This window comes from Pituophis catenifer, unplaced genomic scaffold, assembly GCF_029215685.1.
Source record: "Pituophis catenifer annectens isolate HBS135680 unplaced genomic scaffold, rPitCat1.0.hap2 SCAF_2, whole genome shotgun sequence".
Lineage (NCBI taxonomy): Eukaryota > Metazoa > Chordata > Lepidosauria > Squamata > Colubridae > Pituophis > Pituophis catenifer.
Genome location: NW_027256882.1, coordinates 26,269,142 through 26,282,443, shown reverse-complemented (window position 1 = coordinate 26,282,443; position 13,302 = coordinate 26,269,142). Strand labels below are relative to the sequence as shown.

General features: G+C 40.2%; 2 non-coding genes across 2 annotated transcripts; both read right to left on the bottom strand.

Moving 5' to 3' along the window:
* Positions 1–497: 497 nt before the first annotated feature.
* On the bottom strand, positions 498–571 carry TRNAN-GUU (transfer RNA asparagine (anticodon GUU)). The gene has a single exon. It is a non-coding gene; the product is annotated as a tRNA-Asn (tRNA).
* A 2,756-nt stretch (positions 572–3,327) lies between these two features.
* Positions 3,328–3,400, bottom strand: TRNAV-AAC (transfer RNA valine (anticodon AAC)). Its single transcript has one exon. It is a non-coding gene; the product is annotated as a tRNA-Val (tRNA).
* Positions 3,401–13,302: the final 9,902 nt, after the last annotated feature.

Sequence of the window (13,302 nt, the reverse complement as noted above, 5' to 3'; positions counted from 1 at the left end):
TGTTGGGAGGTGAAAGGCAAGCAGCTGATTTCAGAAAGGCTATCTGGGAATTTTTTCTGCATTCCGTCTTTGTGAAATTGCCAAATCCTCACCTCTTATAAAGAGCTTCTGCACGATCCTGCAGCTACTTGCCTGTCTCTTCTGCAGAAACATTTTGCCCTAAAAAGCTTAACAGTCCCACAGTAGCACAATGCTGTGAAGCATCACTCAGCTTTCTTAACTTGCAACCTGGGTCCAAGCTGAGGCTGGCATTGATCTGACCTTGTATTCTCAGCAGGAACCAAAATGTAGAAATACCTTCCCGATTTCCCCTCCCTTAATTAAGCCTGTATCCTGCTCCTGCTTTTTAATTCTGGGAGGTAACAATATTCAAGCAGATGGCTAAATCATTAAATCTGGCAGAAAAAATACTGAGAAGGTGGGAACTGCAGTCCCAAAATGAAGAACCCAATCGATAAACAATCTCTTGCCTTAATCATTAAACACATCAAGCAGGCCGTCCCTGGGTGGGCTCGAACCACCATCCTTCTGGTTAACAGCCAGACGCGCTAACCCATTGCGCCACAGAGACCTGGCACAGGCCTCTTTCTTGGCTCCCCCCACTTGAGCATCCAGAGCTGGACAGCAATAAGATACTTTGGCCACCAGACCCAGTGTGTTCTTCTCTCCCGCCATCAGATGGGAAAAGAAAATCCCTGGATATAAATATTGCTTCTCTCAAGACAGACTCTCAACAGCTGTGCCAGTGGTGTAGGGGCATCATGCAGGGTTCCCAATCTTGCGACCCGGGTTCGAGTCCCGGCTGGCGCAGGTCTCCTTCCACCTTTTGCTCTTCTAGGATGTACAGGCAGCATCACCGGATGAAGTTTTCATCCCAGATTCTGTTTTAGTGGGAGAAACGGAGAAATGCTCTTGATGGCTGGCATTGACATCACCTTGCATTCTCTCTGCTTTTGGTTTAACTCTTATGAGGATAGGTGGAGCAGAAGCCCCAGAATCATTATCAGCTGGAAGAAGTGCCCACAGGGATGAGATTCAAATCCATGCATACAGAGTACATGGCACGAGTTGTCTTTCAATTTCCCCACTCAGCCATTTTGCTAAGTAAAGGAAGGGTACCTTCAGGAGTTCTTGGTTGAACTCAAACCACCCCATCCTTCTGCTCAACAGCCAGACCCTTTGACCCCTTGTGCTCCAGAGATGTGGGATACGGCTCCACCTCAGCCAACATGAAGAGGTGACATCCACCTGTCTCCCCCTAGTGGATCATAGGCAGCTTTGCACTATCCAAATCACTTGTGATTCCTGCCGTCATCATCTGCCTTCTTTGAAGGTCCAAGGCAAGCTGGTTGCATGGAGACTCTGTCAAGCCTTCTTGGAGGACCAAGGGATGGGGTGGGGTGGGGGAAAAGAGAAAAGAAGGAAATTTAGGGCAATTTTCTGGCCAGTTCAGCCTATTTTGCCATGAAAATGAACTTCCCTGAAAATTTCACCTGCAGGATGATGAATGTTTTGGAAGTAAAAGCTTTCCATGGCTAGGAATTGAACCCGAGCCACAGCGGTGAAAGCGCTAATCTTGACCACTAGACCACCAGGGAAGAACAAGGAGGCCTTTATCCCTCCAGCTTCTCCTTGAAAGGTGCATCAACCCCAGCCTCAGGTTCTGTAATTGGGAAGGTTTGTAAGAGAGCCAGAGAATCTCTTCCTTTGAGATTTTCACTTTCTCCCTCTTTAGAAAACCCCAACTGTTGGTGGCCTGTAAAGAGACCCTTGCCCCACCACCCAGGATTTCAGGAAGAAGAAGGACTGGTGGGGATGGAGAAGCTTCCTCAAAATTTTCTCAGAGATCTATTGCTAATGTTGCCAGGTTTGTTACCTTCCAGCCAGTGGTGAGTCTTGTATATAAACCACTATTTGTAAGACAAACTCTGTGTCCTGTATTTTGCTCCTGGGTGGTCTCAAAATAGTAGTCACGCTGTAAACTCTCTGACATCCTATCCCAAAAGTGTTTTTTCAAGAGGCAACTGGACTTTCTGGAAACCAAGAAAGTCCAGTTGCCTCTTGAAAAAAACACCTTTGGGACAACCATGACCTGGATAACTGGAGAATCCCCATAGAGAAGAGACTCCTGTGCTCAGTGAAATGACAAAGCACCCTTTCCCACCCAGGAGAAGCAATCCTTAGATCCATTTGCACCACTTAAAGATGTCAGCCAGTCTCACTCACCACACAAGATATCCTAAGGAAATCATCCAGATTGAAGGAAAGATCACATGCCCCTAGAAAGGTAGTAAAAAAATTAGAGTGCCAAGCTTGCATGCTGCTTCTCAGCCATTTCTTCTATGACTATGCTAATCCTTATGTAAATAGCTCTTAATCCAACCAGTCCTTCCTCCCAAGCCCAAAGTGTAAAAATACCATCAAAGGGGTGGATGGGCGGGGAAACCGCTGTAAAAGCTCAGGCTACAGAAAGTCTGGGCATACTGCCAAGAACCTTTAAGGGCTGTTACAATGTAACAAGGCTTAACCCAGAGGCAGTTTCTGAAAATACTTAAGCAGGGCAATAATAAAGATAAGGAGTAGGCTAGAAACAACACACACAGGCCCACCAGAATGGCTCCTTCCTGCCTTCCTGATAGGATTAATCCTGGTAGGAAAAAGATTTCTTCCAACAGCCAGTTTGCCAAACTACTCAGAAAGTTAACAACTGGTTCTCCTGAACTGGTGCAAACCGGCTGAATCCCACCATTGCTTCCAGCTGACTTGATGCAGATGGCAGCTCTTTCTCCAACATCCCAGATGTAATGACCATCCCAGATGGTCATAGCTGATGCCCAAAACCTCTATTCAAAGAGGAAGAAAGGTAAAAAAAGGGGGATGAGGAGAGTCCCCCTTCTATTTTCATCCAAAATAAGTTAGCTTGGAAGTTCTCACAATGAGGGAATTCTGGGATCTCCTTTCCCAGACTGGATTAGAAGTGGCTCAAAGGGCTAATCCAATGTGGATGAAGGGTTTGACTTCTCAAAGCTCCTTTCCTGGCTAGCCAATCTTCAAACAGCTCTTATAGGAATTCATAGCCGAGCTTCAGCAAAGTCAAGAAGAGAAGGAATAAAGGAAACCCATAATTATACAGCATCTCTTTTTCTTAATTTTTGCTAGATTAGTTCTTGGTTGCCATTGCTGAGACAAAATATATTTCTTTTGCACATGAGGAAGGAGGAACAGTCTGCCGCATTCCAGGAACTCAGGCAGAACTGAGGTGATGCAGGGAGATATTTCCTGTTTAGGCTTGGAACTTGAAATGTTCCCATGCTGAGAAAAAAAATGTGTTTCTGCTTGGTTTCGAACCAGGGACCTTTTGCGTGTTAGGCAAACATGATAACCACTACACCACGGAAACCACTGGTATGGGATGGGCTCAACCAGCATGCCCATATCTTTTGCTGGCTATCCAAGACTGTTGCTTGCAATAGGGAATGGCAGGGGTGAAATGTAAAATTTGTTACTACCGGTTCTGTGGGCGTGGCTTGGTGGGGGGAGGGGTAATGTGACTGGGTGGGCGTGGCCAACTTTTTTTTTTAACTTTTCAAAGCATTTTTTCTGCAAATGCAAAAAAATGCTTTGAAAAGCCTCTGCCGATGAGGCAACACAGCTGGGATCGTCAGAGCCTTTTCAAAGCATTTTTTTAACCACCTCTTCCACTGAAGAGGTTGCAGAAAAAAATGCTTTGAAAAGTCTCTCTGAAGATCAGGCAACTCAGCTGGGATTGTCAGAGAGACTTTTAAAGCATTTTTTCCTGCAACCTCTTCCGGGGAAGAGATGGTTTTAAAAAAAGCTTTGAAAAGCCTCTGAGATCCCAGCTGAGCCGCGCGATCATCAGAGGCTTTTTTTTAATTTTTAAAAGCATTTTTTTCGGCAGAAGAAGTTGTAGAAAAAATGCTTTTAAAAGTTTTTTTAAAAAGCCTCTGATGATCGTGCGGCTCAGCTGGGCAATGGGGGGGGGACCGCAGGGATTTTTGCTACCGGTTCTCCGAACCACCCACCGCCATCGCTACCGGATTGGGCGATCCGGTCCGAACCGGGAGCATTTCACCCCTGGGGAATGGATTAAAGATCTGCTATTGTTTTGTGCCTTTACAGAACTCAGTGGCAAAGTAAAGGATAAGGGAGCATAATTTAAGGCATTTTCGGGCTGCTGGCTGAATCCTGTTGTTCAGGAAAGGTTTTTTTGGGTTTTTTTTGCAAAAGATTCCCCCATGTAACTTTTGTTAGACTTAAAAACCTAGACAACCTTTCTGCAACAGCTACTTATCTATTTTTAATTTCCCAAGAATTAAACATATTACTGACAGTCACATTATAATCCCTCCAACTCCCATCAGATGGAAAAAAAGTCCAATTTTATCCCACAGATTGACCAAGGGTTCCATTTCTGGCAGGAACACTCAAAAGTTGATCCCAACAGTAAAGCCCAAACCTTTTTGACTTTTTCGGTCACATTTATGATTTTTTTTTTGAATTCTTTATTTATTGGCCAAGTGTGATTGGACACACAAGGAATTTGTCTTTGGTGCGTACGCTCTCAGTGTACATAAAAGAAAAGATACATTCGTCAAGAAACATAAGGTACAACACTTAATGATAGTCATAGGGAAGAAATAAGCAATCAAATCATATTAGGAAACAGTCAATATAAATCGTAAGGATACCAGCAATAAGGTTACAGTCATACAGTCATAAGTGGGAGGAGATGGGTGATAGGAACGATGAGAAGATTAATAGTAGTGCAGACTTAGTGAATAGTTTGACAGTGTTGAGGGAATTATTTGTTTAGCAGAGTGATGGCATTCGGGGAAAAAACTATTCTTGTGTCTAGTTCAGTGGTGGGTTTCAAATTTTTTTTACTACTGGTTCTGTGGGCGTGGCTTGGTGGGCGTGGCTTGGCTTGGCGGGCATGGCTTAGTGGGCGTGGCAGGGGAAGGATACTGTAAAATCTCCATTCCCTCCCCAATTCAGGGGAACATTACCGCAAAATCCTCATTTCCTCCCAATCAGCTGGGATTTGGGAAGCAGAGAATAGATGAGGGCGGGGCCAGTCAGAATTTTTATTACTGGTTCTCCAGAACTGGTCAGAACCTGCTGAAACCCACCTCTTGTCTAGTTGTTCTGGTGTGCAGTGCTCTATAGCGTCGTTTTGAGGGTAGGAGTTGAAACAGTTTATGTCCAGGATGCGAGGGGTCTTTTGAGGGGAGATCGATGGGTAACTTAGAAAAAGGCTGCCATTGTGAATGCAACCAGGCAAAGAAACACTCACTTCCCAGGGGACCGCCTGGGAAGGGTGACGTGAAACCAAATTGCCTGAGAAATGAATGCAAGTCAGGAAATCGAAGCCCCAAATGTCTCACATCATTTTGCTCCCAGCAAAGAAAGTGCTTCACCGAAGACCAGCTGTTGATGCTCAAAAGGAATGGCCATCCTAATGCAAATTGGAAACAGTTGCTCTGCACTATGGCAGATTTATTTTCTCCAAACCCAGATTAATGATTTTTTTTTTATTGCAAAAGTTTTACAATTACATTTTCACCCCTTTTTTCACCCCCCCCACCTCCCTCCCCAAACTTCCCATCCTCCCTAACCCTCCCTAACCTTCCCCCCCCCCAGACTTCCCTATTATATATTCATAACTAATAACACTGATATATAAGCTTGAACCCATCCCTCCCCCTGTATAATTTTTCCTCTTTATCTCTTTACATTAAAATATTTCTAATACATTATTTTCAAATAAAAGCTATTTGATACTTTCTAGTTTGGTATTTGTTCTGGACGTATTCTATCCAGCTTTTCCATTCCCATTCATAAGTCTCTTGTGAACAGTCTTTTAAATATGCTGAAATCTTCGCCATCTCTGCAAAACTAGCCATCTTCAATGTCCATTCCTCGATAGTGGGCAAAGCTTCATTCTTCCAATATTTACCTATCAACAATCTTGCTGCTGTTATCATATACAATATCAGTTTTATTTCACCCTGTGTAAAACCCTTAACTATACCCAATAAAAACAACTGTGGAGAAAATTGAATTTTTTTCCTCAAAACATTCTGCATGACCCACCAAATTTTTATCCAAAAAGCCTTAACCTTCCTGCAGGTCCACCAAACATGATAATACGTAGCATCTAAACATTCACATCTCCAACATTTTGGCTGAACATTAGGGTACATACATGACAACTTTTTAGGGTCTAAATGCCATCTATAAAACATTTTATAAAAATTTTCTCTCAGGTTTTGCGACTGTGTAAATTTAACATTCTGAACCCAAATTTTTTCCCAAGTTTCCAGCATCACTGGTTCTTCAAAATTCTGTGCCCACTTAATCATACAATCTTTAACTAATTCCGTTTCTGAATCTCTTTCTAACAAAACATTATAAAGCCTTTTAATATGCATTGGACCTTTCTCTCTTATATGTCTAACCAATTCTTCCTCATGCAACATAATGCCAGTTTTTTGGTCCTCTTTCCATCTCAGTTGTAATTGATTATATTGTAACCAAGTTAAATTAAACCCTTCATCCAACAGTGTCTGTAATGTCTTCAGCTGCCATCTGCCCGCATCTGTAAAAAGAACCTCTTTATATAAAAACCCCCCGAGTGACATTATATTTGTATTCCACAAAGTATGACCAAGATCCAGCCATAGCAGTATTTTATAATCCCATTTGAGTCGGTGCTTCTTCCAAACTCTCATCAAAGAGTCTCTAAGTATATGACTTTTAAATACTTTATCTACTTTATCGTCATAAAATAAATAAGCATGCCATCCAAATTCAAGATCAAAACTTTCTGCATTCAATATTCCAGTCTTTTTACTTCCAAACCAATCACTTGTTAAAGTTAAAGCTGCTGCATCATAATATAACTGTAGGTTTGGGAGTTTAAGGCCTCCTCTTTCTGGAACATCTTGCATAATTTTCAATTTCACTCTCGGCTTCTTCTCGTTCCAGACAAACTTATTCACACCAGACTGCCAAACTTTCAGTTGTTTATCACTTTTAAGCACCGGAATCATTTGAAACAAAAACAGAAATCTTGGCAAAATGTTCATCTTAACTGCTGCTATTCTTCCAAGTAAAGACAGTTGCAGCTTTTTCCAAGTCTCCATGTCTTTCTGAACCTCTCGCCACAACACCTCATAATTATTTTGAAACAATTTCATGTTTGATTCTGCAACCTGAACTCCAAGATATTTTACCTTAGGTACAATTTCAAAACCTGCCCTCCTTTCAAGCTCATGTTTACGATCTTGTGTCATATTTTTAACTATCATTTTAGTCTTTTTTGAATTCAGTCTAAAACCCGAAACTCTACCATAGTCTTGTATAATGTCCTTCATCAAGATTGTTGATTCCATAGGTTGTGATAGGGTAACAACCAGATCATCTGCAAATGCCTTTATTCTATAATCCTCTTGCCTTATCATTATGCCTTTCAAAATTTTAGAGTCCCGTATTGTATTTAACAAGACTTCCAATGTTAAAATAAATAAAAGTGGGGACAACGGACATCCCTGTCTTGTTCCTTTTTCAATTTTAAACTCTGTCGTCAAACTTCCATTAATAATAATCTGTGCCTTTTGCTCTTGATAAATTGCTGAAATCGCCTGTATAAATCAGTCCCCAAAGTCCATCTTTTTTAAAGTCTTTAGTAGAAAATTCCAATCCACTCTATCAAAGGCCTTCTCTGCATCCAAAAAAACCAGCACTGCAGGAATCTGTTTATTCTTATCAAGATATTCCAATAAATCTATTACTTGCCTTACATTGTCCTTCATATATCTGCCCTCAATAAATCCCGCTTGATCCTCATGAATCACCTTTTGGATTACTGGCATCAACCTGTTGGCTAATACTTTCGCATAGATTTTATAGTCTGTATTCAAAAGAGATATTAGTCTATAATTCTCTGGTTTTTTAGGACCAACTTGTTCTTTTGGTATCAAAGATATATAGGCAGTTGTCCATGATGGGGGTATTTTACCCCCTTGTTGAATATTGCAAAATAAATCTCTAAGTTGTCCCACCATTTCAGCTTGTAAAGTTTTGTAATACACTGCAGTCAAACCATCCGTGCCAGGAGCTTTAGCTGTTTTTAACTGTTTAATTGCTGCTGTTATCTCCTCCTCTGTTATAGGATAATTCATTCTTTCCTTTTGTTGATCAGTAATTTTTGTAACTCTCTTATCATTTAAATATTTTTCTATAAGTCCACGGGTGTGGCTCCCTCCCAACCTGCGGAAACTCCGGGCGACGTGGGACGACTTTGCTTTCGCAAAACAAGCCGGCTGCAGGAAACGTAATTTGAAAAGAATCAGTTTTAACAAACAGCGAACCTATCGGAACCCTCAAATTTGGAAACGCAAGTATCAGCGCTTTGTTGATTTTTCAAACTGAGACAAATTTGAGTGAGTGAAAGTGCTTTGAAAAAAACATGGCGCTTAGCCTTAAAGTTAACGAGCCAATGAGTGTGGATTGGTGAAGTTATTTTGTGTTACAAGTTTTCAAGTTGTTGCAAAGTTGCCTTGTTTGCTATAAGAGAAGCAAGTGGAAAATTTCTCCCTTTCTAATATTGGACTTTGTTTTACCCTAGCTTTTAATTGATCAAATCTGGGGGACTTTTTTAGAAGTCTTTGTGCAGGAGGGAAAGGAAAAGGAACTTCCCTTTTCAGAAAATCCAGACTACGCAGCAGGATGGCTTCAAAGAAGCAGGAAGGGAAGGCAGCAGGGGGGGGATCCCCCACACATAAACAAGAAACGCAGCTTCCCTCTGCACAGCAGTTACAAACCCAGAAAAAAGAATTTGATGTGGGAGATTTAAAACAATTTATTTCTAAAACTCTGGATGATAAATTTCTAAAATCTCAACAGGAGATAGATGATAAACTTCAAAAATCACATCAGGAATTCATGCAGGAAATTAATGAAGTTAAAGATATGGTGAAACAGAATCAAAATAAGGTGACCAAAAAAATATCAGAAGTGGCGTCTGGCCTGGCAGAATTTATTGGGAAAGTTGATTTTAAAGTTGAAGAATTTAAATCAGAAGTTAATGTCAAGATGAAAGACAATGATTATAAAATTGATGAAGTTGATAATAAAATGCAGAGAATTGAAGATGAGATTGTTATGATACAATTCCGGGCGATGGAATTCGCCATACGGCTTCGGGGAATTCGAGAGGAGGAGAGACAGGATTTGAGACAAGTTTGCTCTGAAGCCTTGGCCAAGATTTTACAAGTTAATCCTGATGTGGTATTTCACAAAATAGATAAAATTTACAGAGTGAACTCTTGGGTGGCCAGACAAAGACAACTGCCTAGAGATGTGGTCATATACTTTACAGATAGGGAAATTAGAAATGATATCCTGCAAAAATCTTTTCATACTTCAGTACAAGTGGGGGGTTCACGACTTGAAATCTTTAAAGAATTACCTCCTAAAATGCTGAAAGCCAGAAAAGAATTTGGTTTTCTTGTTAAGGAATTGAAAAATTTACAGATACCCTTCCGGTGGGACGCACCAGCTGGGATAATTTTCAAATATAAGGGAGAAGGATATCGGTTGAATACCGTGGAGAAGGCACAACACTTTTACACTACTATTCTTAAGGAAAGAACACCATCTCCACGTACATCCACAGTTTTGGAGATTAAAGAGAGTGAAGAGAGGCAATTGCAAGAACAGTCTAAGCAGGAATTAGAAGTAGTGCAAGGTGCAGAAGGAGGTTTTCTGAGTGAGCCCTTGCTTGATTCTTCTCCAATTTTGGATTTGATTCAGTTGACTGAAGTTAAAGATCAACGTATAACTAGAGCTCAATCTAAGCTACTTAAACAAAAGCAACAACAACAACAGGAAAGACAAGACAAGAAGGCAGCTAAGAGTACTGTACAAGAGAGTGGAGCTATGGGAGGAGCGAGATCGAAGCTTTCGGATGAACTTCAAGTATTTTGCTCTGTGCTCCAGAAAGAGGCTGATGACCTTTAAGTGTTTATCTTGGAATGTTAATGGGTTGAATTCAGCACAAAAAAGGAAGAAACTATTTACATATTTGAAACAATTTAATAATGATATAATATGTTTACAAGAAACGCATATTATAACTCAAGATCAAAAATATTTGATAAATTCAAAACTAGGAGCACACTTTATATCTTCAACTTCGCAGAAAAAGAATGGTGTGGTTATTTATGTAAATAAAAAGTTAACAGCTAAAGTTATAGAAGCAGATCAAGATGGTAGGTTTGTAGCAATTGAATTGTTTACAGCAAATGGCCAAATTCTTTTGATTGGAATTTATGCTCCCAATCAACAACAGGACTATTTTTATAAGATGTTACATACTAAAATATTGCAATGGGACTATAGATCTATTTTAATTATGGGAGACTGGAACGGAGTAATTGATTCTAAATTAGATAAAAAGAGTTTGGCAAAGTCTAGAATTAGACTACCACAGACTTTTTTTGATATGAAAGAAGATATGGAACTAAAAGATGTTTGGAGAATACATAACCCAAATGAATTGGACTACACTTTCTTTTCTGATAGACATAGATCCTTTTCTAGGATTGATTTTATCCTGTTGTCAAATGATCTACTTGTTAAGACAAAAAGAACAAAGATTTTTCCAAGAACTTTGACTGACCATAGCCCTGTATGGATTGAAATTGAGATGGATAAGGTTGAGAGACGTTCTTGGAGATTAAATGAGAACTTGTTTAGATATGAAAAAAATACAATAGAACTTAAAAAGCATTTGAAAGAATTTTTTGAAACAAATTTGAATAAAGGTACCCCAATTGAAATTGTTTGGGACGCAAGTAAAGCTTATATGAGAGGGTACTTATCTATATGAACTCTAAACATAGACTGTTCCGACAAAAGAAAAGATCTGAATTGGAAACGGAAATAAAGAATAAAGAACAGTTACTTATTAAAAACTCAACAGATGAAAGAATACGAAGTGCTATAAAACTTTTGAAAGACCAATTTCAAATGCTTATGGCGGAACAAGTTGCAACAAACTTACAATATGCGAAGCATAATACATTTTGCAACGCTAATAAACCGGGCAGATGGCTGGCTTACACATTGAGGAAAAAACAAAGTATACGGACTATTGATAGTATTGAAACTGGAGGGAAAGAAATTTTTCAACAAAAATTAATTAAAGAAGCTTTTGTGGACTATTATACCAAACTATATGCCAAAGAGGAGGTGCAGAACAGATTAATGATTTTTAACTAAAAAATTATAATAAAACTTTACAGGAGAGCTAGAGTGTCAGGTTCCGATGTTATCTCAAATAAATTTCATTCTCAAACACAAAGTCTTTGATGAAATCTCTTATTTATTGAAGAATAACGATCTAGTCCTGAACTCATTTGCAGCCGAAACTGACCCTCTGATCCCAAACCACTCCCTTTCCGTTCCTCAAATCTCAGTGTCTCATTGGCCATCTTCCAAGTCCATCTTTCATTTCAATTACTTCAAGTCACAGGAATTTCCCCCTCCTCCCATCACCTAGGTGACGTTATCTGCCCGGGGAAAGAACTGGGTGAAAAGTCAAGCTACTACTTCTAACAGGCTTTTTCCCACTCATTCATGTCAGCGCTGGGGAAATCATAGTTTGGAGTGCTAACATAGAGACCATTATGGGAAAAGCTTGTGGGTGTCCTAAATGTTTACACTGGCACTAATGAAGGAGAATATTTGTAGCTCAGGGTTGACATGAGGGACATGAGGATTGACATGGTGCTCTCTGAGCTTGCTTGTTTTCTTGCAGATGTTTCTTTACCAAAATTAGGTAAACATCGTCAGTGCTAGTAGAGTGCAGTTTGCTGTTAGTTTATATTCTGGTGGCTTGCCCTGTCAGTGTGGGTGGGGGTGGTCTTAGAAATGCTTTGCTGGCTGTTTACTGTTGGCTCTTTAATATTTTCTTGATTGTGGTTGTTAAGGATATTGTTGTTGTGTTACCAACCAGCAGAGTGTAGAGCACAGAGAAATGTTGCTGAGAGCAATGAATAAGAGATGTGCAAACTGGCTTATCAAAGGTTTACTTTATAGTGAAAAAACAATCTCATAGTCTTTAAATCAATCCAAGTCGTTGCCAGTTAAATCAGTCCAGTGATACAAAAACTCTTCCACACAAACAGTAGTTGGTTAGAATAACAAACGCACTCTGGTTCACAAACCACGATGGTAGCAGATCCATCCAACGATGATAGCACAATGGATAGCACTCCTCACACAATGGTAGCTTATCATCAACTGAATACATTACAGTACCTGTCTTAAATACGTTCACAACCAGTGATTATCTAATTACAGCATGACTCAGCATTACAATGAATCAGCAGTAAAACTTTAAAGTCACACAATACATATTCATATTAAAGTCACAGAACACATATATTGCCTGGACAACTTGTTAGGCTCAAACCATATCCTAACAATGGTATTGTTGGTCTCATGTTAACCTTGGAGTTATTCTATGGTAATCTGGGTGCTGATTGCCTGTGGAGAGGTGCTTGGGTATTTTTGTTCCCTTTTGGCCTGGTTGATAATCTTTTTTGCATAGTCTATAGATGTTGTTAATATCTATGTGTCCAATGATGGCTGATTTGTCACAGTGCCAGGCTTCTAGAAATTCCCTGGCATTTTTGGATTTGGCTTGGTCTAAGATGGTCCATAATTTCCCAGTTGAAATTATGGTTAAATCTCTCTATATCAGGGGTGCTATTCAGCAGGTTCTGCCAGGTTCTGGAGAACTGGTAGCGGAAATTTTGAGTAGTTCAGAGAACCGGCAAATACTAGCTCAGGCTGGCCCCAGGAGCAGGGAGGGAATGAGGATTTTGCACTATCCTTCCCCTGCCACGCCAACCAAGCCATGCCCACCAAGCCACACCACACCCACCAAGCCACACCCACAGAACCGGTAGTAAAAAAGTTTGAATTCCACCACCGCTCTATATGTTGTGAAATTAAAGAATTTTCGTCATGTCTTCTGACTGCTAGTTGATGTTCATAGATGCATTCTGCATCCTGATCAGCAAAGACCACAATGGCAAACTAGAAACTCACACCTACAGAAAAACCACCCATACTAACCAGATGCTCCACTACCAAAGCAACAACCCAACCTCCTGCAAGAAAAGCTCCTAAGGGCTTTATTTAAATCAGCCCAAACATACTGCAGCAACCCGGAACAACAGAAAAAGGAAATAGAGCAACTATACAATA